We start from the raw sequence: 23879 nt of genomic DNA, 5'->3' as shown, positions 1-23879 counted from the left end.
AAGTTTAAAAAAAAAAAAAAGACGGAAAACATATCAAAATGAAAATACCCCTTAACTTACTTTAAAAAAAAGTTAACAATGTGATGTAAATACTTTCATTTTAAAAGTTTTACAATAGTTAAAGCTTACAGCACCTGGCATTCCCACGTAGTCTCCCATCCAAGTACTAACCAGGCCCAAGCCTTCTTAGCTTCTGAGATCAGACAAGATTGGGCATTCTCAGCTGGTTTGTCCATACACAAAACTTTGCTTGAAAATCTTGAACTTTAAACCAAAGGGGCTTGAACACATATCAAAGAGTGAAAACTCCCGCTTTACTGTCAAATTATGATGAAAAAAAGGCAAAAAAAGCTAACAAAGCCATGTAAATACTTTCATTTTAAAAGTTTTTCAATAGTTAAAGCTTACAGCACCTGGTATTCCCAGGTAGTCTCCCATCCAAGTACTAACCAGGCACAAGCCTTCTTAGCATCTGAGATCAGACAAGATTGAGCAATCTTCAGCTGGCATGTCCGTAAGCAAACTCTGCTTGAAAATCTTGAACTTTAAACCAACGGGCTTGAACACATATCAAAGAGTGAAAACTCCCGCTTTACTGTCAAATTATGATGGAGAAAAGGCAAAAAAAGCTAACAAAGCCATGTAAATACTTTCATTTTAAAAGTTTTTCATTAGTTAAAGCTTACAGCACCTGGTATTCCCAGGTTGTCTCCCATCCAAGTACTAACCAGGCCCAAGCCTTCTTAGCTTCTGAGATCAGACAAGATTGGCATTCTTCAGCTGGTTTGTCCGTACACAACTCTGCTTGAAAATCTTGAACTTTAAGCCAAAGGGGCTTGAACACATATCAAAGAGTGAAAACTCCCGCTTTACTGTCAAATTATCATGGAGAAAAGGCAAAAAGTTGGAGTGGTAAGCTTTTATTTTAATACAACAAATAAAGTGCACACCTTCTAGAGGCAATGCAATACTGGGTCGATGAATGGAGCGGATGGAGCAGGCCCTATTGCCGACTCCCTGTTCTAAAAATCCGCTTAATATGATGTATCAGATATTAAACTGACATCAGGGTCCGTAGCACCTTAAGGCCGAGGGCTGGAAAACCCCACCTAATCGATTCAGCTCCACCCCACTCAATAGCCAAGACTGTGAATGATCGTTGTAGAGCACGCACAGACAACGAAACCTGAAGAGAAGTTTAAAAAAAAAAAAAAAAGACGGGAAAACATATCAAAGAATGAAAATACCCCTTAACTTACTTTAAAAAAAAGTTAACAAATGTGATGTAAATACTTACATTTTAAAAGTTTACAATAGTTAAAGCTTACAGCACCTGGCATTCCCACGTAGTCTCCCATCCAAGTACTAACCAGGCCCAAGCCTTCTTAGCTTCTGAGATCAGACAAGATTGGGCATTCTTCAGCTGGTTTGTCCGTACACAAACTTTGCTTGAAAATCTTGAACTTTAAACCAAAGGGGCTTGAACACATATCAAAGAGTGAAAACTCCCGCTTTACTGTCAAATTATGATGGAGAAAAGGCAAAAAAAGCTAACAAAAGCCATGTAAATACTTTCATTTTAAAAGTTTTTCAATATTTAAAGCTTACAGCACCTGGTATTCCCAGGTAGTCTCCCATCCAAGTACTAACCAGGCCCAAGCCTTCTTAGCATCTGAGATCAGACAAGATTGAGCAATCTTCAGCTGGCATGTCCGTAAGCAAACTCTGCTTGAAAATCTTGAACTTTAAACCAACGGGCTTGAACACATATCAAAGAGTGAAAACTCCCGCTTTACTGTCAAATTATGATGGAGAAAAGGCAAAAAAAGCTAACAAAGCCATGTAAATACTTTCATTTTAAAAGTTTTTCAAAAGTTAAAGCTTACAGCACCTGGTATTCCCAGGTTGTCTCCCATCCAAGTACTAACCAGGCCCAAGCCTTCTTAGCTTCTGAGATCAGACAAGATTGGCATTCTTCAGCTGGTTTGTCCATACACAAACTCTGCTTGAAAATCTTGAACTTTAAACCAAAGGGGCTTGAACACATATCAAAGAGTGAAAACTCCCGCTTTACTGTCAAATTATCATGGAGAAAAGGCAAAAAGTTGGAGTGGTAAGCTTTTATTTTTAATACAACAAATAAAGTGCACACCTTCTAGAGGCAATGCAATACTGGGTCGATGAATGGAGCGGATGGAGCAGGCCCTATTGCCGACTCCCTGTTCTAAAAATCCGCTTAATATGATGTATCAGATATTAAACTGACATCAGGGTCCGTAGCACCTTAAGGCCGAGGGCTGGAAAACCCCACCTAATCGATTCAGCTCCACCCCACTCAATAGCCAAGACTGTGAATGATCGTTGTAGAGCACGCACAGACAACGAAACCTGAAGAGAAGTTTAAAAAAAAAAAAAAAAAGACGGGAAAACATATCAAAGAATGAAAATACCCCTTAACTTACTTTAAAAAAAAAGTTAACAATGTGATGTAAATACTTACATTTTAAAAGTTTTACAATAGTTAAAGCTTACAGCACCTGGCATTCCCACGTAGTCTCCCATCCAAGTACTAACCAGGCCCAAGCCTTCTTAGCTTCTGAGATCAGACAAGATTGGGCATTCTTCAGCTGGTTTGTCCATACACAAACTTTGCTTGAAAATCTTGAACTTTAAACCAAAGGGGCTTGAACACATATCAAAGAGTGAAAACTCCCGCTTTACTGTCAAATTATGATGGAGAAAAGGCAAAAAAAGCTAACAAAGCCATGTAAATACTTTCATTTTAAAAAGTTTTTCAATAGTTAAAGCTTACAGCACCTGGTATTCCCAGGTAGTCTCCCATCCAAGTACTAACCAGGCACAAGCCTTCTTAGCATCTGAGATCAGACAAGATTGAGCAATCTTCAGCTGGCATGTCCGTAAGCAAACTCTGCTTGAAAATCTTGAACTTTAAACCAACGGGCTTGAACACATATCAAAGAGTGAAAACTCCCGCTTTACTGTCAAATTATGATGGAGAAAAGGCAAAAAAAGCTAACAAAGCCATGTAAATACTTTCATTTTAAAAGTTTTTCATTAGTTAAAGCTTACAGCACCTGGTATTCCCAGGTTGTCTCCCATCCAAGTACTAACCAGGCCCAAGCCTTCTTAGCTTCTGAGATCAGACAAGATTCGGCATTCTTCAGCTAGTTTGTCCATACACAAGCTCTGCTTGAAAATCTTGAACTTTAAGCCAAAGGGGCTTGAACACATATCAAAGAGTGAAAACTCCCGCTTTACTGTCAAATTATGATGGAGAAAAGGCAAAAAAAGCTAACAAAGCCATGTAAATACTTTCATTTTAAAAGTTTTTCAATTAGTTAAAGCTTACAGCACCTGGTATTGCCAGGTTGTCTCCCATCCAAGTACTAACCAGGCCCAAGCCTTCTTAGCTTCTGAGATCAGACAAGATTGGCATTCTTCAGCTGGTTGTCCGTACACAAACTCTGCTTGAAAATCTTGAAGTTTAAACCAAAGGGGCTTGAACACATATCAAAGAGTGAAAACTCCCGCTTATACTGTCAAATTATGATGGAGAATAGGCAAAAAAAGCTAACAAAGCCATGTAAATACTTTCATTTTAAAGTTTTTCAATATTTAAAGCTTACAGCACATGGCATTCCCACGGTAGTCTCCCATCCAAGTACTAACCAGGCCCAAGCCTTCTTAGCTTCTGAGATCAGACAAGATTGGGCAATCTTCAACTGGCATGTCCGTACACAAACTCTGCTTGAAAATCTTGAACTTTAAACCAAAGGGGCTTGAACACATATCAAAGAGTGAAAACTCCCGCTTTACTGTCAAATTATGATGGAGAAAAGGCAAAAAAAGCTAACAAAGCCATGTAAATACTTTCATTTTAAAAGTTTTTCATTAGTTAAAGCTTACAGCACCTGGTATTCCCAGGTTGTCTCCCATCCAAGTACTAACCAGGCCCAAGCCTTCTTAGCTTCTGAGATCAGACAAGATTGGGCATTCTTCAGCTGGTTTGTCCGTACACAAACTCTGCTTGAAAATCTTGAACTTTAAGCCAAAGGGGCTTGAACACATATCAAAGAGTGAAAACTCCCGCTTTACTGTCAAATTATCATGGAGAAAAGGCAAAAAGTTGGAGTGGTAAGCTTTTATTTTTAATACAACAAATAAAGTGCACACCTTCTAGAGGCAATGCAATACTGGGTCGATGAATGGAGCGGATGGAGCAGGCCCTATTGCCGACTCCCTGTTCTAAAAATCCGCTTAATATGATGTATCAGATAATAAACTGACATCAGGGTCCGTAGCACCTTAAGGCCGAGGGCTGGAAAACCCCACCTAATCGATTCAGCTCCACCCCACTCAATAGCCAAGACTGTGAATGATCGTTGTAGAGCACGCACAGACAACGAAACCTGAAGAGAAGTTTAAAAAAAAAAAAAAAAGACGGGAAAACATATCAAAGAATGAAAATACCCCTTAACTTACTTTAAAAAAAAAGTTAACAAAGTGATGTAAATACTTACATTTTAAAAGTTTTACAATAGTTAAAGCTTACAGCACCTGGCATTCCCACGTAGTCTCCCATCCAAGTACTAACCAGGCCCAAGCCTTCTTAGCTTCTGAGATCAGACAAGATTGGGCAATCTTCAGCTGGTTTGTCCATACACAAACTCTGCTTGAAAATCTTGAACTTTAAACCAAAGGGGCTTGAACACATATCAAAGAGTGAAAACTCCCGCTTTACTGTCAAATTATGATGGAGAAAAGGCAAAAAAAGCTAACAAAGCCATGTAAATACTTTCATTTTAAAAGTTTTTCATTAGTTAAAGCTTACAGCACCTGGTATTGCCAGGTTGTCTCCCATCCAAGTACTAACCAGGCCCAAGCCTTCTTAGCTTCTGAGATCAGACAAGATTTGGCATTCTTCAGCTGGTTTGTCCGTACACAAACTCTGCTTGAAAATCTTGAAGTTTAAACCAAAGGGGCTTGAACACATATCAAAGAGTGAAAACTCCCGCTATACTGTCAAATTATGATGGAGAATAGGCAAAAAAAGCTAACAAAGCCATGTAAATACTTTCATTTTAAAAGTTTTTCAATATTTAAAGCTTACAGCACATGGCATTCCCACGTAGTCTCCCATCCAAGTACTAACCAGGCCCAAGCCTTCTTAGCTTCTGAGATCAGACAAGATTGGGCAATCTTCAACTGGCATGTCCGTACACAAACTCTGCTTGAAAATCTTGAACTTTAAACCAAAGGGGCTTGAACACATAGCAAAGAGTGAAAACTCCCGCTTTACTGTCAAATTATGATGGAGAAAAGGCAAAAAAAGCTAACAAAGCCATGTAAATACTTTCATTTTAAAAGTTTTTCATTAGTTAAAGCTTACAGCACCTGGTATTCCCAGGTTGTCTCCCATCCAAGTACTAACCAGGCCCAAGCCTTCTTAGCTTCTGAGATCAGACAAGATTTGGCATTCTTCAGCTGGTTTGTCCGTACACAAACTCTGCTTGAAAATCTTGAACTTTAAGCCAAAGGGGCTTGAACACATATCAAAGAGTGAAAACTCCCGCTTTACTGTCAAATTATCATGGAGAAAAGGCAAAAAGTTGGAGTGGTAAGCTTTTATTTTTAATACAACAAATAAAGTGCACACCTTCTAGAGGCAATGCAATACTGGGTCGATGAATGGAGCGGATGGAGCAGGCCCTATTGCCGACTCCCTGTTCTAAAAATCCGCTTAATATGATGTATCAGATATTAAACTGACATCAGGGTCCGTAGCACCTTAAGGCCGAGGGCTGGAAAACCCCACCTAATCGATTCAGCTCCACCCCACTCAATAGCCAAGACTGTGAATGATCGTTGTAGAGCACGCACAGACAACGAAACCTGAAGAGAAGTTTAAAAAAAAAAAAAAAAAGACGGGAAAACATATCAAAGAATGAAAATACCCCTTAACTTACTTTAAAAAAAAAAGTTAACAAAGTGATGTAAATACTTACATTTTAAAAGTTTTACAATAGTTAAAGCTTACAGCACCTGGCATTCCCACGTAGTCTCCCATCCAAGTACTAACCAGGCCCAAGCCTTCTTAGCTTCTGAGATCAGACAAGATTGGGCAATCTTCAGCTGGTTTGTCCATACACAAACTCTGCTTGAAAATCTTGAACTTTAAACCAAAGGGGCTTGAACACATATCAAAGAGTGAAAACTCCCGCTTTACTGTCAAATTATGATGGAGAAAAAGCAAAAAAAGCTAACAAAGCCATGTAAATACTTTCATTTTAAAAGTTTTTCAATATTTAAAGCTTACAGCACATGGCATTCCCACGTAGTCTCCCATCCAAGTACTAACCAGGCCCAAGCCTTCTTAGCTTCTGAGATCAGACAAGATTGGGCATTCTTCAGCTGGTTTGTCCATACACAAACTCTGCTTGAAAATCTTGAACTTTAAGCCAAAGGGGCTTGAACACATAACAAAGAGTGAAAACTCCCGCTTTACTGTCAAATTATGACGGAGAAAAGGCAAAAAAAGCTAACAAAGCCATGTAAATACTTTCATTTTAAAAGTTTTTCAATAGTTAAAGCTTACAGCACCTGGTATTCCCAGGTAGTCTCCCATCCAAGTACTAACCAGGCACAAGCCTTCTTAGCATCTGAGATCAGACAAGATTGAGCAATCTTCAGCTGGCATGTCCGTAAGCAAACTCTGCTTGAAAATCTTGAACTTTAAAACAACGGGCTTGAACACATATCAAAGAGTGAAAACTCCCACTTTACTGTCAAATTATTATGGAGAAAAGGCAAAAAAAAGCTAACAAAGCCATGTAAATACTTTCATTTTAAAAGTTTTTCATTAGTTAAAGCTTACAGCACCTGGTATTCCCAGGTTGTCTCCCATCCAAGTACTAACCAGGCCTAAGCCTTCTTAGCTTCTGAGATCAGACAAGATTTGGCATTCTTCAGCTGGTTTGTCCGTACACAAACTCTGCTTGAAAATCTTGAACTTTAAGCCAAAGGGGCTTGAACACATATCAAAGAGTGAAAACTCCCGCTTTACTGTCAAATTATCATGGAGAAAAGGCAAAAAGTTGGAGTGGTAAGCTTTTATTTTTAATACAACAAATAAAGTGCACACCTTCTAGAGGCAATGCAATACTGGGTCGATGAATGGAGCGGATGGAGCAGGCCCTATTGCCGACTCCCTGTTCTAAAAATCCGCTTAATATGATGTATCAGATATTAAACTGACATCAGGGTCCGTAGCACCTTAAGGCCGAGGGCTGGAAAACCCCACCTAATCGATTCAGCTCCACCCCACTCAATAGCCAAGACTGTGAATGATCGTTGTAGAGCACGCACAGACAACGAAACCTGAAGAGAAGTTTAAAAAAAAAAAAAAAGACGGGAAAACATATCAAAGAATGAAAATACCCCTTAACTTACTTTAAAAAAAAAAGTTAACAAAGTGATGTAAATACTTACATTTTAAAAGTTTTACAATAGTTAAAGCTTACAGCACCTGGCATTCCCACGTAGTCTCCCATCCAAGTACTAACCAGGCCCAAGCCTTCTTAGCTTCTGAGATCAGACAAGATTGGGCATTCTTCAGCTGGTTTGTCCATACACAAACTCTGCTTGAAAATCTTGAACTTTAAACCAAAGGGGCTTGAACACATATCAAAGAGTGAAAACTCCCGCTTTACTGTCAAATTATGATGGAGAAAAGGCAAAAAAAGCTAACAAAGCCATGTAAATACTTTCATTTTAAAAGTTTTTCAATAGTTAAAGCTTACAGCACCTGGTATTCCCAGGTAGTCTCCCATCCAAGTACTAACCAGGCACAAGCCTTCTTAGCATCTGAGATCAGACAAGATTGAGCAATCTTCAGCTGGCATGTCCGTAAGCAAACTCTGCTTGAAAATCTTGAACTTTAAACCAACGGGCTTGAACACATATCAAAGAGTGAAAACTCCCGCTTTACTGTCAAATTATGATGGAGAATAGGCAAAAAAAGCTAACAAAGCCATGTAAATACTTTCATTTTAAAAGTTTTTCATTAGTTAAAGCTTACAGCACCTGGTATTCCCAGGTTGTCTCCCATCCAAGTACTAACCAGGCCCAAGCCTTCTTAGCTTCTGAGATCAGACAAGATTGGGCATTCTTCAGCTGGTTTGTCCATACACAAACTCTGCTTGAAAATCTTGAACTTTAAGCCAAAGGGGCTTGAACACATATCAAAGAGTGAAAACTCCCGCTTTACTGTCAAATTATGATGGAGAAAAGGCAAAAAAAGCTAACAAAGCCATGTAAATACTTTCATTTTAAAAGTTTTTCATTAGTTAAAGCTTACAGCACCTGGTATTGCCAGGTTGTCTCCCATCCAAGTACTAACCAGGCCCAAGCCTTCTTAGCTTCTGAGATCAGACAAGATTTGGCATTCTTCAGCTGGTTTGTCCGTACACAAACTCTGCTTGAAAATCTTGAACTTTAAGCCAAAGGGGCTTGAACACATATCAAAGAGTGAAAACTCCCGCTTTACTGTCAAATTATCATGGAGAAAAGGCAAAAAGTTGGAGTGGTAAGCTTTTATTTTTAATACAACAAATAAAGTGCACACCTTCTAGAGGCAATGCAATACTGGGTCGATGAATGGAGCGGATGGAGCAGGCCCTATTGCCGACTCCCTGTTCTAAAAATCCGCTTAATATGATGTATCAGATATTAAACTGACATCAGGGTCCGTAGCACCTTAAGGCCGAGGGCTGGAAAACCCCACCTAATCGATTCAGCTCCACCCCACTCAATAGCCAAGACTGTGAATGATCGTTGTAGAGCACGCACAGACAACGAAACCTGAAGAGAAGTTTAAAAAAAAAAAAAAAGACGGGAAAACATATCAAAGAATGAAAATACCCCTTAACTTACTTTAAAAAAAAAAGTTAACAAAGTGATGTAAATACTTACATTTTAAAAGTTTTACAATAGTTAAAGCTTACAGCACCTGGCATTCCCACGTAGTCTCCCATCCAAGTACTTCTTAGCCCAAGCCTTCTTAGCTTCTGAGATCAGACAAGATTGGGCATTCTTCAGCTGGTTTGTCCATACACAAACTCTGCTTGAAAATCTTGAAGTTTAAACCAAAGGGGCTTGAACACATATCAAAGAGTGAAAACTCCCGCTATACTGTCAAATTATGATGGAGAATAGGCAAAAAAAGCTAACAAAGCCATGTAAATACTTTCATTTTAAAAGTTTTTCAATATTTAAAGCTTACAGCACATGGCATTCCCACGTAGTCTCCCATCCAAGTACTAACCAGGCCCAAGCCTTCTTAGCTTTTGAGATAAGACAAGATTGGGCAATCTTCAGCTGGCATGTCCGTACACAAACTCTGCTTGAAAATCTTGAACTTTAAGCCAAAGGGGCTTGAACACATAACAAAGAGTGAAAACTCCCGCTTTACTGTCAAATTATGACAGAGAAAAGGCAAAAAAAAGCTAACAAAGCCATGTAAATACTTTCATTTTAAAAGTTTTTCAATAGTTAAAGCTTACAGCACCTGGTATTCCCAGGTAGTCTCCCATCCAAGTACTAACCAGGCACAAGCCTTCTTAGCATCTGAGATCAGACAAGATTGAGCAATCTTCAGCTGGCATGTCCGTAAGCAAACTCTGCTTGAAAATCTTGAACTTTAAACCAACGGGCTTGAACACAAATCAAAGAGTGAAAACTCCCGCTTTACTGTCAAATTATTATGGAGAAAAGGCAAAAAAAGCTAACAAAGCCATGTAAATACTTTCATTTTAAAAGTTTTTCATTAGTTAAAGCTTACAGCACCTGGTATTCCCAGGTTGTCTCCCATCCAAGTACTAACCAGGCCCAAGCCTTCTTAGCTTCTGAGATCAGACAAGATTTGGCATTCTTCAGCTGGTTTGTCCGTACACAAACTCTGCTTGAAAATCTTGAACTTTAAGCCAAAGGGGCTTGAACACATATCAAAGAGTGAAAACTCCCGCTTTACTGTCAAATTATCATGGAGAAAAGGCAAAAAGTTGGAGTGGTAAGCTTTTATTTTTAATACAACAAATAAAGTGCACACCTTCTAGAGGCAATGCAATACTGGGTCGATGAATGGAGCGGATGGAGCAGGCCCTATTGCCGACTCCCTGTTCTAAAAATCCGCTTAATATGATGTATCAGATATTAAACTGACATCAGGGTCCGTAGCACCTTAAGGCCGAGGGCTGGAAAACCCCACCTAATCGATTCAGCTCCACCCCACTCAATAGCCAAGACTGTGAATGATCGTTGTAGAGCACGCACAGACAACGAAACCTGAAGAGAAGTTTAAAAAAAAAAAAAAAGACGGGAAAACATATCAAAGAATGAAAATACCCCTTAACTTACTTTAAAAAAAAAGTTAACAATGTGATGTAAATACTTACATTTTAAAAGTTTTACAATAGTTAAAGCTTACAGCACCTGGCATTCCCACGTAGTCTCCCATCCAAGTACTAACCAGGCCCAAGCCTTCTTAGCTTCTGAGATCAGACAAGATTGGGCATTCTTCAGCTGGTTTGTCCATACACAAACTTTGCTTGAAAATCTTGAACTTTAAACCAAAGGGGCTTGAACACATATCAAAGAGTGAAAACTCCCGCTTTACTGTCAAATTATGATGGAGAAAAGGCAAAAAAAGCTAACAAAGCCATGTAAATACTTTAATTTTAAAAGTTTTTCAATAGTTAAAGCTTACAGCACCTGGTATTCCCAGGTAGTCTCCCATCCAAGTACTAACCAGGCACAAGCCTTCTTAGCATCTGAGATCAGACAAGATTGAGCAATCTTCAGCTGGCATGTCCGTAAGCAAACTCTGCTTGAAAATCTTGAACTTTAAACCAACGGGCTTGAACACATATCAAAGAGTGAAAACTCCCGCTTTACTGTCAAATTATGATGGAGAAAAGGCAAAAAAAGCTAACAAAGCCATGTAAATACTTTCATTTTAAAAGTTTTTCATTAGTTAAAGCTTACAGCACCTGGTATTCCCAGGTTGTCTCCCATCCAAGTACTAACCAGGCCCAAGCCTTCTTAGCTTCTGAGATCAGACAAGATTTGGCATTCTTCAGCTGGTTTGTCCGTACACAAACTCTGCTTGAAAATCTTGAACTTTAAGCCAAAGGGGCTTGAACACATATCAAAGAGTGAAAACTCCCGCTTTACTGTCAAATTATCATGGAGAAAAGGCAAAAAGTTGGAGTGGTAAGCTTTTATTTTTAATACAACAAATAAAGTGCACACCTTCTAGAGGCAATGCAATACTGGGTCGATGAATGGAGCGGATGGAGCAGGCCCTATTGCCGACTCCCTGTTCTAAAAATCCGCTTAATATGATGTATCAGATATTAAACTGACATCAGGGTCCGTAGCACCTTAAGGCCGAGGGCTGGAAAACCCCACCTAATCGATTCAGCTCCACCCCACTCAATAGCCAAGACTGTGAATGATCGTTGTAGAGCACGCACAGACAACGAAACCTGAAGAGAAGTTTAAAAAAAAAAAAAAAGACGGGAAAACATATCAAAGAATGAAAATACCCCTTAACTTACTTTAAAAAAAAAGTTAACAATGTGATGTAAATACTTACATTTTAAAAGTTTTACAATAGTTAAAGCTTACAGCACCTGGCATTCCCACGTAGTCTCCCATCCAAGTACTAACCAGGCCCAAGCCTTCTTAGCTTCTGAGATCAGACAAGATTGGGCATTCTTCAGCTGGTTTGTCCATACACAAACTTTGCTTGAAAATCTTGAACTTTAAACCAAAGGGGCTTGAACACATATCAAAGAGTGAAAACTCCCGCTTTACTGTCAAATTATGATGGAGAAAAGGCAAAAAAAGCTAACAAAGCCATGTAAATACTTTCATTTTAAAAGTTTTTCAATATGGCCGTATGGCGGCCCCGGACCCTCGGCCTGGCTCCCCGGCGTGGTCCCGCATGGCGGCCCCGGACTCCCGTACCTGCACACAATAATCAGGGCCGATCCATCTGGGTACGTGTGGGCCCTGTCTCCACATGTCCCCTCTGACACGTCTTGTGTCACCCCCCTGCACCGCGCAGGGAGATTGTCCCAGAGCCTCCGGCGACTGTTCCAGGCACCCCAGGCTGGTGCCTTCTGGGACTATGCAGCCCCTCTCGCTGCACGGCCCTGGTGCCAAGGGGGGGGCATTGCCAGACCATCCGGCTAGCCCCTTCTGCGTCCGTTGGGACAAGCAGGCCCTCTTCCTGTCTGTCCCAGCTGGGTCCTCATGCCTACCCGGGGGCTCTATGGCGCTCCACCCCTCTGGAGGCAGACGCAGGCCCATGCCTGGCCCGCCCTCCTCACTGGCTACCGGAGGACCCAGCACCATCGCTTCCCCACCTCCCCTCCCCTCAGGAGGAGTCCCCAACCCGAACTGCACCCCCCCAAAAAATTCTTTGGGGGAGCACCCCCCCCGGCTGGACTTAGGGGTACCTTGGGGCTTGTCCACCTCACCTTGGACCAGCACATTCGGGTCAGGAACCTCCTCCCTGGGGTTCGGCTCCACGGCTGGGTCGCCATCTGGTGGACACAAAGAGGGGAAGTGGGGGCGACATACGGACACATAAACCACGCACACACACACAGACAGAGACAGACAGAAGAGAGGGTCGTCTGGCTCCCTCTCTGGGCTCTCCGGGACCTCCTCCGGGGGCACAGCCAGGATCTCGGGAGGAGCGACCTTCTCGTCGCCCACCCGTGCTGGGTCTTCTTGCCCCGGATCCTGACTGGCACTGGATGTGGTGGAGGGGCAGAGTTCGATCCCTGGCTCAGGCCGATCAAACTCCGCCCTCAGTCTCTGTTGGAAGTCCCGAAAACTCCTGTCTGTCTCTCCCTGCTGCCAGAGGGTTGTGCTCCAGCCCCATGCTGATCCAGTCAGACACGTGAGGATGGTAGTGATCTCATCTGTGTCTGCTGCCCCACTGAAGGGTCCCGGGACATTTGGGCTGTCCCACACGGGGCTGGGCACGTCGCTGGAGATGGTGGTAGGTGTGTGGTGTGGAGGGGGGTGGACGTCTTCTCCAGCAGGTGTGGACGCTGGTGCTGCGCTGCCATTTCGCTGGGGAACGTCCGGGCAGAGGGAAGGCGGGTCGGCGACTGGAGCAGGAATGGAGGATTCCCTGCGAGGCAGTCCCGGCAGCGCAGTTGCTGGCTGGCGACCTCCCGTCGCCCTCTTCCACCAGCTTTCCTCACACTGCTGGGAGGGACGTGGGTTTCCACGGACCTCGTGACGATCCTGGATGGGCGCAATGGGCGGAGCCATCCCGGCACCGACTGCCCAAACGGCGTCATCCTGGTCGTCGTCCGTGTCAACCTCGTACCCCCGGAAGTCACATGGGTCATCACGGACGCCGCGATGATCTCGGACGCGCACGCTGGGCGGAGCCATCCCGGCACCGACCGCCCACCGAAAATCCACGTCATCATCGCTTTCGTCATCCGTGTCCTCCCACCGGTGACTCCAAGGGTCGTCCACCCTGCGGACATCCTGGACCCATGGCGCGATAAGCTCCCATGGGCAGTACTCTGGCCATTCGGGCTGGAGGCTGCCCACCTCCTCGCTGGAGGAACGCCGCCGTTGTTGTTGCCGCTTCTCACCCCCCTGGAAGTGACGTGGGTCCCCACGGACCTTGCGACGATCGCAGACTGGCGCGATGGGCGGAGCCCAACTCTCGTCTCCCGTGCTCTCGTCGTCGTCCGTGTCGTCCCAGTCCACGGGGAGCCTGGCCAGCAGAGCGCAGAGTTCTTGGCTCGACATGGCGAAGATCGTGGGGGTCGCATCTTCTGCGCTCGCTGCCCACGTCACTTCCTCGCTGCTGCCGACGCCATCGTCCTCGCTCCGCCCACTCACCCGCTGACGTTGTCGCTTCCGGGTTTCGCGGAGTTTCCCGGGGGTGACGTCATCACGCGGCGACGCGTACCACGGCTTCTCGGGGAGAAAACGCTCCACCAGAACGGGCGGCGCGTCTCTCCCCTGGCGTCCGCGTTCGCCGCGCCGGGCTGCGTCCTTGGCGGCGTTTCTTCTCCTCTGCTTTCCACCTCTGCGCTTTTGGGTGGGTCGCTGGCATTCTGTCACGACTACGGACTTACGGGGGAAGGAAGCGCAGAGGTCTGACATACTGGGAAGGGGGTTTTATTATTATTCATAAACAAATAAATACAAAGAAACAATGGCGCGGTGGCCGAAAACAGTTTAACATAAATCAAGAACTAAAACTAACCCGTAGGCGTGTGGCGATTGCCAGAACTCAAATTATAAGCAGTGTTACCAACTGAAGTTCACGAAAATGCCAGCGACCCCGAACAGGCTGAAACTTCCGGCATTTATGGGGCGTCAGGATTGGATTCCGGTGTGGAGCCCAACTGCAGGCAATCCTGACAGAGTGAAAACTCCCGCTTTACTGTCAAATTATCATGGAGAAAAGGCAAAAAGTTGGAGTGGTAAGCTTTTATTTTTAATACAACAAATAAAGTGCACACCTTCTAGAGGCAATGCAATACTGGGTCGATGAATGGAGCGGATGGAGCAGGCCCTATTGCCGACTCCCTGTTCTAAAAATCCGCTTAATATGATGTATCAGATATTAAACTGACATCAGGGTCCGTAGCACCTTAAGGCCGAGGGCTGGAAAACCCCACCTAATCGATTCAGCTCCACCCCACTCAATAGCCAAGACTGTGAATGATCGTTGTAGAGCACGCACAGACAACGAAACCTGAAGAGAAGTTTAAAAAAAAAAAAAAAGACGGGAAAACATATCAAAGAATGAAAATACCCCTTAACTTACTTTAAAAAAAAAAGTTAACAAAGTGATGTAAATACTTACATTTTAAAAGTTTAACAATAGTTAAAGCTTACAGCACCTGGCATTCCCACGTAGTCTCCCATCCAAGTACTAACCAGGCCCAAGCCTTCTTAGCTTCTGAGATCAGACAAGATTGGGCATTCTTCAGCTGGTTTGTCCATACACAAACTCTGCTTGAAAATCTTGAACTTTAAACCAACGGGCTTGAACACATATCAAAGAGTGAAAACTTCCGCTTTACTGTCAAATTATGATGGAGAAAAGGCAAAAAAAGCTAACAAAGCCATGTAAATACTTTCATTTTAAAAGTTTTTCATTAGTTAAAGCTTACAGCACCTGGTATTCCCAGGTTGTCTCCCATCCAAGTACTAACCAGGCCCAAGCCTTCTTAGCTTCTGAGATCAGACAAGATTGGGCATTCTTCAGCTGGTTTGTCCATACACAAACTCTGCTTGAAAATCTTGAACTTTAAGCCAAAGGGGCTTGAACACATATCAAAGAGTGAAAACTCCCGCTTTACTGTCAAATTATCATGGAGAAAAGGCAAAAAGTTGGAGTGGTAAGCTTTTATTTGTAATACAACAAATAAAGTGCACACCTTCTAGAGGCAATGCAATACTGGGTCGATGAATGGAGCGGATGGAGCAGGCCCTATTGCCGACTCCCTGTTCTAAAAATCCGCTTAATATGATGTATCAGATATTAAACTGACATCAGGGTGCGTAGAACCTTAAGGCCGAGGGCTGGAAAACCCCACCTAATTGATTCAGCTCCACCCCACTCCATAGCCAAGCCTGTGAATGATCGTTGTAGAGCACGCACATACAAAGAAACCTGAAGAGAAGTTTAAAAAAAAAAAAAAAAGAAAAAAGGCGGGAAAACATATCAAAGAATCAAAATACCCCTTAACTTACTTTAAAAAAAAAAGTTAACAAAGTGATGTAAATACTTACATTTTAAAAGTTTTACAATAGTTAAAGCTTACAGCACCTGGCATTCCCATGTAGTCTCCCATCCAAGTACTAACCAGGCCCAAGCCTTCTTAGCTTCTGAGATCAGACAAGATTGGGCATTCTTCAGCTGGTTTGTCCATACACAAACTCTGCTTGAAAATCTTGAACTTTAAACCAAAGGGGCTTGAACACATATCAAAGAGTGAAAACTCCCGCTTTACTGTCAAATTATGATGGAGAATAGGCAAAAAAAGCTAACAAAGCCATGTAAATACTTTCATTTTAAAAGTTTTTCAATATTTAAAGCTTACAGCACCTGGTATTACCAGGTAGTCTCCGATCCAAGTACTAACCAGTCCCAAGCCTTCTTAGCTTCTGAGATCAGACAAGATTGAGCAATCTTCAGCTGGCATGTTTGTACACAAACTCTGCTTGAAAATCTTGAACTTTAAACCAAAGGGGCTTGAACACATATCAAAGAGTGAAAACTCCCGCTTTACTGTCAAATTATGATGGAGAAAAGGCAAAAAAAGCTAACAAAGCCATGTAAATACTTTCATTTTAAAAGTTTTTCAATAGTTAAAGCTTACAGCACCTGGTATTCCCAGGTAGTCTCCCATCCAAGTACAAACCAGGCCCAAGCCTTCTTAGCATCTGAGATCAGACAAGATTGAGCAATCTTCAGCTGGCATGTCCGTAAGCAAACTCTGCTTGAAAATCTTGAACTTTAAACCAACGGGCTTGAACACATATCAAAGAGTGAAAACTCCCGCTTTACTGTCAAATTATGATGGAGAAAAGGCAAAAAAAGCTAACAAAGCCATGTAAATACTTTCATTTTAAAAGTTTTTCAATAGTTAAAGCTTACAGCACATGGCATTCCCTCGTAGTCTCCCATCCAAGTACTAACCAGGCCCAAGCCTTCTTAGCTTCTGAGATCAGACAGGATTGGGCAGTCTTCAGCTGGTTTGTCCGTACACAAACTCTGCTTGAAAATCTTGAACTTTAAGCCAAAGGGGCTTGAACACATATCAAAGAGTGAAAACTCCCGCTTTACTGTCAAATTATCATGGAGAAAAGGCAAAAAGTTGGAGTGGTAAGCTTTTATTTGTAATACAACAAATAAAGTGCACACCTTCTAGAGGCAATGCAATACTGGGTCGATGAATGGAGCGGATGGAGCATGCCCTATTGCCGACTCCCTGTTCTAAAAATCCGCTTAATATGATGTATCAGATATTAAACTGACATCAGGGTCCGTAGCACCTTAAGGCCGAGGGCTGGAAAACCCCACCTAATCGATTCAGCTCCACCCCACTCCATAGCCAAGCCTGTGAATGATCGTTGTAGAGCACGCACAGACAAAGAAACCTGAAGAGAAGTTTAAAAAAAAAAGAAAGAAAAAAGGCAGGAAAACATATCAAAGAATGAAAATACCCCTCAACTTACTTTAAAAAAAAAGTTAACAAAGTGATGTAAATACTTACATTTTAAAAGTTTTACAATAGTTAAAGCTTACAGCACCTGGCATTCCCACGTAGTCTCCCATCCAAGTACTAACCAGGCCCAAGCCTTCTTAGCTTCTGAGATCAGACAAGGTTGGGCATTCTTCAGCTGGTTTGTCCATACACAAACTCTGCTTGAAAATCTTGAACTTTAAACCAAAGGGGCTTGAACACATATCAAAGAGTGAAAACTCCCGCTTTACTGTCAAATTATGATGGAGAATAGGCAAAAAAAGCTAACAAACCCATGTAAATACTTTCATTTTAAAAGTTTTTCAATAGTTAAAGCTTACAGCACCTGGTATTCCCAGGTAGTCTCCGATCCAAGTACTAACCAGTCCCAAGCCTTCTTAGCTTCTGAGATCAGACAAGATTGAGCAATCTTCAGCTGGCATGTCCGTAAGCAAACTCTGCTTGAAAATCTTAAACTTTAAAACCAAAGGGGCTTGAACACATATCGAAGAGTGAAAACTCCCGCTTAACTGTCAAATTATGATGGAGAAAAGGCAAAAAAAGCTAACAAAGCCATGTAAATACTTTCATTTTAAAGGTTTTTCAATATTTAAAGCTTACAGCACATGGCATTCCCACGTAGTCTCCCATCCAAGTACTAACCAGGCCCAAGCCTTCTTAGCTTCTGAGATCAGACAAGATTGGGCAATCTTCAGCTGGCATGTCCGTACACAAACTCTGCTTGAAAATCTTGAACTTTAAACCAAAGGGGCTTGAACACATATCAAAGAGTGAAAACTCCCGCTTTACTGTCAAATTATGATGGAGAAAAGGCAAAAAAAGCTAACAAAGCCATGTAAATACTTTCATTTTAAAAGTTTTTCAATAGTTAAAGCTTACAGCACCTGGTATTCCCAGGTTGTCTCCCATCCAAGTACTAACCAGGCCCAAGCCTTCTTAGCTTCTGAGGTCAGACAAGATTGGGCATTCTTCAGCTGGTTTGTCCGTACACAAACTCTGCTTGAAAATCTTGAACTTTAAGCCAAAGGGGCTTGAACACATATCAAAGAGTGAAAACTCCCGCTTTACTTTCAAATTATGATGGAGAAAAGGCAAAAAAAAGCTAACAAAGCCATGTAAATACTTTCATTTTAAAAGTTTTTCAATTGTTAAAGCTTACAGCACATGGCATTCCCTCGTAGTCTCCCATCCAAGTACTAACCAGGCCCAAGCCTTCTTAGCTTCTGAGATCAGACAGGATTGGGCAGTCTTCAGCTGGTTTGTCCGTACACAAACTCTGCTTGAAAATCTTGAACTTTAAGCCAAAGGGGCTTGAACACATATCAAAGAGTGAAAACTCCCGCTTTACTGTCAAATTATCATGGAGAAAAGGCAAAAAGTTGGAGTGGTAAGCTTTTATTTGTAATACAACAAATAAAGTGCACACCTTCTAGAGGCAATGCAATACTGGGTCGATGAATGGAGCGGATGGAGCAGGCCCTATTGCCGACTCCCTGTTCTAAAAATCCGCTTAATATGATGTATCAGATATTAAACTGACATCAGGGTCCGTAGCACCTTAAGGCCGAGGGCTGGAAAACCCCACCTAATTGATTCAGCTCCACCCCACTCCATAGCCAAGCCTGTGAATGATCGTTGTAGAGCACGCACATACAAAGAAACCTGAAGAGAAGTTTAAAAAAAAAAAAAAAAGAAAAAAGGCGGGAAAACATATCAAAGAATCAAAATACCCCTTAACTTACTTTAAAAAAAAAGTTAACAAAGTGATGTAAATACTTACATTTTAAAAGTTTTACAATAGTTAAAGCTTACAGCACCTGGCATTCCCATGTAGTCTCCCATCCAAGTACTAACCAGGCCCAAGCCTTCTTAGCTTCTGAGATCAGACAAGATTGGGCAGTCTTCAGCTGGTTTGTCCGTACACAAACTCTGCTTGAAAATCTTGAACTTTAAACCAAAGGGGCTTGAACACATATCAAAGAGTGAAAACTCCCGCTTTACTGTCAAATTATGATGGAGAATAGGCAAAAAAAAGCTAACAAACCCATGTAAATACTTTCATTTTAAAAGTTTTTCTGTAGTTAAAGCTTACAGCACCTGGTATTCCCAGGTAGTCTCCGATCCAAGTACTAACCAGTCCCAAGCCTTCTTAGCTTCTGAGATCAGACAAGATTGAGCAATCTTCAGCTGGCATGTCCGTAAGCAAACTCTGCTTGAAAATCTTGAACTTTAAACCAAAGGGGCTTGAACACATATCAAAGAGTGAAAACTCCCGCTTTACTGTCAAATTATGATGGAGAAAAGGCAAAAAAAGCTAACAAAGCCATGTAAATACTTTCATTTTAAAAGTTTTTCAATATTTAAAGCTTACAGCACATGGCATTCCCACGTAGTCTCCCATCCAAGTACTAATCAGGCCCAAGCCTTCTTAGCCTCTGAGATCAGACAAGATTGGGCAATCTTCAGCTGGCATGTCCGTATACAAACTCTGCCTGAAAATCTTGAACTTTAAACCAAAGGGGCTTGAACACATATCAAAGAGTGAAAACTCTCGTTTTACTGTCAAATTATGATGGAGAAAAGGCAAAAAAAGCTAACAAAGCCATGTAAATACTTTCATTTTAAAAGTTTTTCAATAGTTAAAGCTTATAGCACCTGGTATTCCCAGGTAGTCTCCCATCCAAGTACAAACCAGGCCCAAGCCTTCTTAGCATCTGAGATCAGACAAGATTAAGCAATCTTCAGCTGGCATGTCCGTAAGCAAACTCTGCTTGAAAATCTTGAACTTTAAACCAACGGGCTTGAACACATATCAAAGAGTGAAAACTCCCGCTTTACTGTCAAATTATCATGGAGAAAAGGCAAAAAGTTGGAGTGGTAAGCTTTTATTTGTAATACAACAAATAAAGTGCACACCTTCTAGAGGCAATGCAATACTGGGTCGATGAATGGAGCGGATGGAGCAGGCCCTATTGCCGACTCCCTGTTCTAAAAATCCGCTTAATATGATGTATCAGATAATAAACTGACATCAGGGTGCGTAGCACCTTAAGGCCGAGGGCTGGAAAACCCCACCTAATCGATTCAGCTCCACCCCACTCCATAGCCAAGCCTGTGAATGGTCGTTGTAGAGCACGCACAGACAAAGAAACCTGAAGAGAAGTTTAAAAAAAAAAAGAAAGAAAAAAGGCAGGAAAACATATCAAAGAATGAAAATACCCCTCAACTTACTTTAAAAAAAAAGTTAACAAAGTGATGTAAATACTTACATTTTAAAAGTTTTACAATAGTTAAAGCTTACAGCACCTGGCATTCCCACGTAGTCTCCCATCCAAGTACTAACCAGGCCCAAGCCTTCTTAGCTTCTGAGATCAGACAAGATTGGGCATTCTTCAGCTGGTTTGTCCATACACAAACTCTGCTTGAAAATCTTGAACTTTAAACCAAAGGGGCTTGAACACATATCAAAGAGTGAAAACTCCCGCTTTACTGTCAAATTATGATGGAGAATAGGCAAAAAAAGCTAACAAACCCATGTAAATACTTTCATTTTAAAAGTTTTTCAATAGTTAAAGCTTACAGCACCTGGTATTCCCAGGTAGTCTCCGATCCAAGTACTAACCAGTCCCAAGCCTTCTTAGCTTCTGAGATCAGACAAGATTGAGCAATCTTCAGCTGGCATGTCCGTAAGCAAACTCTGCTTGAAAATCTTGAACTTTAAAACCAAAGGGGCTTGAACACATATCGAAGAGTGAAAACTCCCGCTTAACTGTCAAATTATGATGGAGAAAAGGCAAAAAAAGCTAACAAAGCCATGTAAATACTTTCATTTTAAAGGTTTTTCAATATTTAAAGCTTACAGCACATGGCATTCCCACGTAGTCTCCCATCCAAGTACTAACCAGGCCCAAGCCTTCTTAGCTTCTGAGATCAGACAAGATTGGGCAATCTTCAGCTGGCATGTCCGTACACAAACTCTGCTTGAAAATCTTGAACTTTAAACCAAAGGGGCTTGAACACATATCAAAGAGTGAAAACTCCCGCTTTACTGTCAAATTATGATGGAGAAAAGGCAAAAAAAGCTAACAAAGCCATGTAAATACTTTCATTTTAAAAGTTTTTCAATAGTTAAAGCTTACAGCACCTGGTATTCCCAGGTAGTCTCCCATCCAAGTACTAACCAGGCCCAAGCCTTCTTAGCATCTGAGATCAGACAAGATTGAGCAATCTTCAGCTGGCATGTCCGTAAGCAAACTCTGCTTGAAAATCTTGAACTTTAAACCAACGGGCTTGAACACATATCAAAGAGTGAAAACTCCCGCTTTACTGTCAAATTATCATGGAGAAAAGGCAAAAAAAGCTAACAAAGCCATGTAAATACTTTCATTTTAAAAGTTTTTCAATAGTTAAAGATTAAAGCACGTGGTATTCCCAGGTTGTCTCCCATCCAAGTACTAACCAGGCCCAAGCCTTCTTAAATTCTGAGGTCAGACAAGATTGGGCATTCTTCAGCTGGTTTGTCCGTACACAAACTCTGCTTGAAAATCTTGAACTTTAAGCCAAAGGGGCTTGAACACATATCAAAGAGTGAAAACTCCCGCTTTACTTTCAAATTATGATGGAGAAAAGGCAAAAAAAGCTAACAAAGCCATGTAAATACTTTCATTTTAAAAGTTTTTCAATAGTTAAAGCTTACAGCACATGGCATTCCCTCGTAGTCTCCCATCCAAGTACTAACCAGGCCCAAGCCTTCTTAGCTTCTGAGATCAGACAGGATTGGGCAGTCTTCAGCTGGTTTGTCCGTACACAAACTCTGCTTGAAAATCTTGACCTTTAAGCCAAAGGGGCTTGAACACATATGAAAGAGTGAAAACTCCCGCTTTACTGTCAAATTATCATGGAGAAAAGGCAAAAAGTTGGAGTGGTAAGCTTTTATTTGTAATACAACAAATAAAGTGCACACCTTCTAGAGGCAATGCAATACTGGGTCGATGAATGGAGCGGATGGAGCAGGCCCTGTTGCCGACTCCCTGTTCTAAAAATCCGCTTAATATGATGTATCAGATATTAAACTGACATCAGGTTCCGTAGCACCTTAAGGCCGAGGGCTGGAAAACCCCACCTAATTGATTCAGCTCCACCCCACTCCATAGCCAAGCCTGTGAATGATCGTTGTAGAGCACGCACATACAAAGAAACCTGAAGAGAAGTTTAAAAAAAAAAAAAAAGAAAAAAGGCGGGAAAACATATCAAAGAATCAAAATACCCCTTAACTTACTTTAAAAAAAAAAGTTAACAAAGTGATGTAAATACTTACATTTTAAAAGTTTTACAATAGTTAAAGCTTACAGCACCTGGCATTCCCATGTAGTCTCCGATCCAAGTACTAACCAGGCCCAAGCCTTCTTAGCTTCTGAGATCAGACAAGATTGGGCATTCTTCAGCTGGTTTGTCCATACACAAACTCTGCTTGAAAATCTTGAACTTTAAACCAAAGGGGCTTGAACACATATCAAAGAGTGAAAACTCCCGCTTTACTGTCAAATTATGATGGAGAATAGGCAAAAAAAGCTAACAAAGCCATGTAAATACTTTCATTTTAAAAGTTTTTCAATATTTAAAGCTTACAGCACCTGGTATTACCAGGTAGTCTCTGATCCAAGTACTAACCAGTCCCAAGCCTTCTTAGCTTCTGAGATCAGACAAGATTGAGCAATCTTCAGCTGGCATGTTTGTACACAAACTCTGCTTGAAAATCTTGAACTTTAAACCAAAGGGGCTTGAACACATATCAAAGAGTGAAAACTCCCGCTTTACTGTCAAATTATGATGGAGAAAAGGCAAAAAAAGCTAACAAAGCCATGTAAATACTTTCATTTTAAAAGTTTTTCAATAGTTAAAGCTTACAGCACCTGGTATTCCCAGGTAGTCTCCCATCCAAGTACAAACCAGGCCCAAGCCTTCTTAGCATCTGAGATCAGACAAGATTGAGCAATCTTCAGCTGGCATGTCCGTAAGCAAACTCTGCTTGAAAATCTTGAACTTTAAACCAACGGGCTTGAACACATATCAAAGAGTGAAAACTCCCGCTTTACTGTCAAATTATGATGGAGAAAAGGCAAAAAAAGCTAACAAAGCCATGTAAATACTTTCATTTTAAAAGTTTTTCAATAGTTAAAGCTTACAGCACATGGCATTCCCTCGTAGTCTCCCATCCAAGTACTAACCAGGCCCAAGCCTTCTTAGCTTCTGAGATCAGACAGGATTGGGCAGTCTTCAGCTGGTTTGTCCGTACACAAACTCTGCTTGAAAATCTTGAACTTTAAGCCAAAGGGGCTTGAACACATATCAAAGAGTGAAAACTCCCGCTTTACTGTCAAATTATCATGGAGAAAAGGCAAAAAGTTGGAGTGGTAAGCTTTTATTTTTAATACAACAAATAAAGTGCACACCTTCTAGAGGCAATGCAATACTGGGTCGATGAATGGAGCGGATGGAGCAGGCCCTATTGCCGACTCCCTGTTCTAAAAATCC

The 23879-nt window shown here is 41.7% G+C and overlaps 3 pseudogenes; all 3 read right to left on the bottom strand.

The window, feature by feature from the left end:
- Window positions 1-1321: 1321 nt before the first annotated feature.
- Window positions 1322-1440, bottom strand: LOC114774676 (uncharacterized; annotated as a pseudogene).
- Window positions 1441-1601: 161 nt separating this feature from the next.
- Window positions 1602-1720, bottom strand: LOC114774631 (uncharacterized; annotated as a pseudogene).
- A 19757-nt stretch (window positions 1721-21477) lies between these two features.
- Window positions 21478-21596, bottom strand: LOC114774630 (uncharacterized; annotated as a pseudogene).
- Between the last annotated feature and the right edge of the window lie 2283 nt (window positions 21597-23879).

This window comes from Denticeps clupeoides, unplaced genomic scaffold (assembly GCF_900700375.1).
Source record: "Denticeps clupeoides unplaced genomic scaffold, fDenClu1.1, whole genome shotgun sequence".
In the NCBI taxonomy this organism is placed as follows: Eukaryota; Metazoa; Chordata; class Actinopteri; order Clupeiformes; family Denticipitidae; genus Denticeps; species Denticeps clupeoides.
The sequence above is the reverse complement of the archived record's forward strand: the minus strand, read 5'-3'. Positions and strand labels throughout refer to the sequence as shown.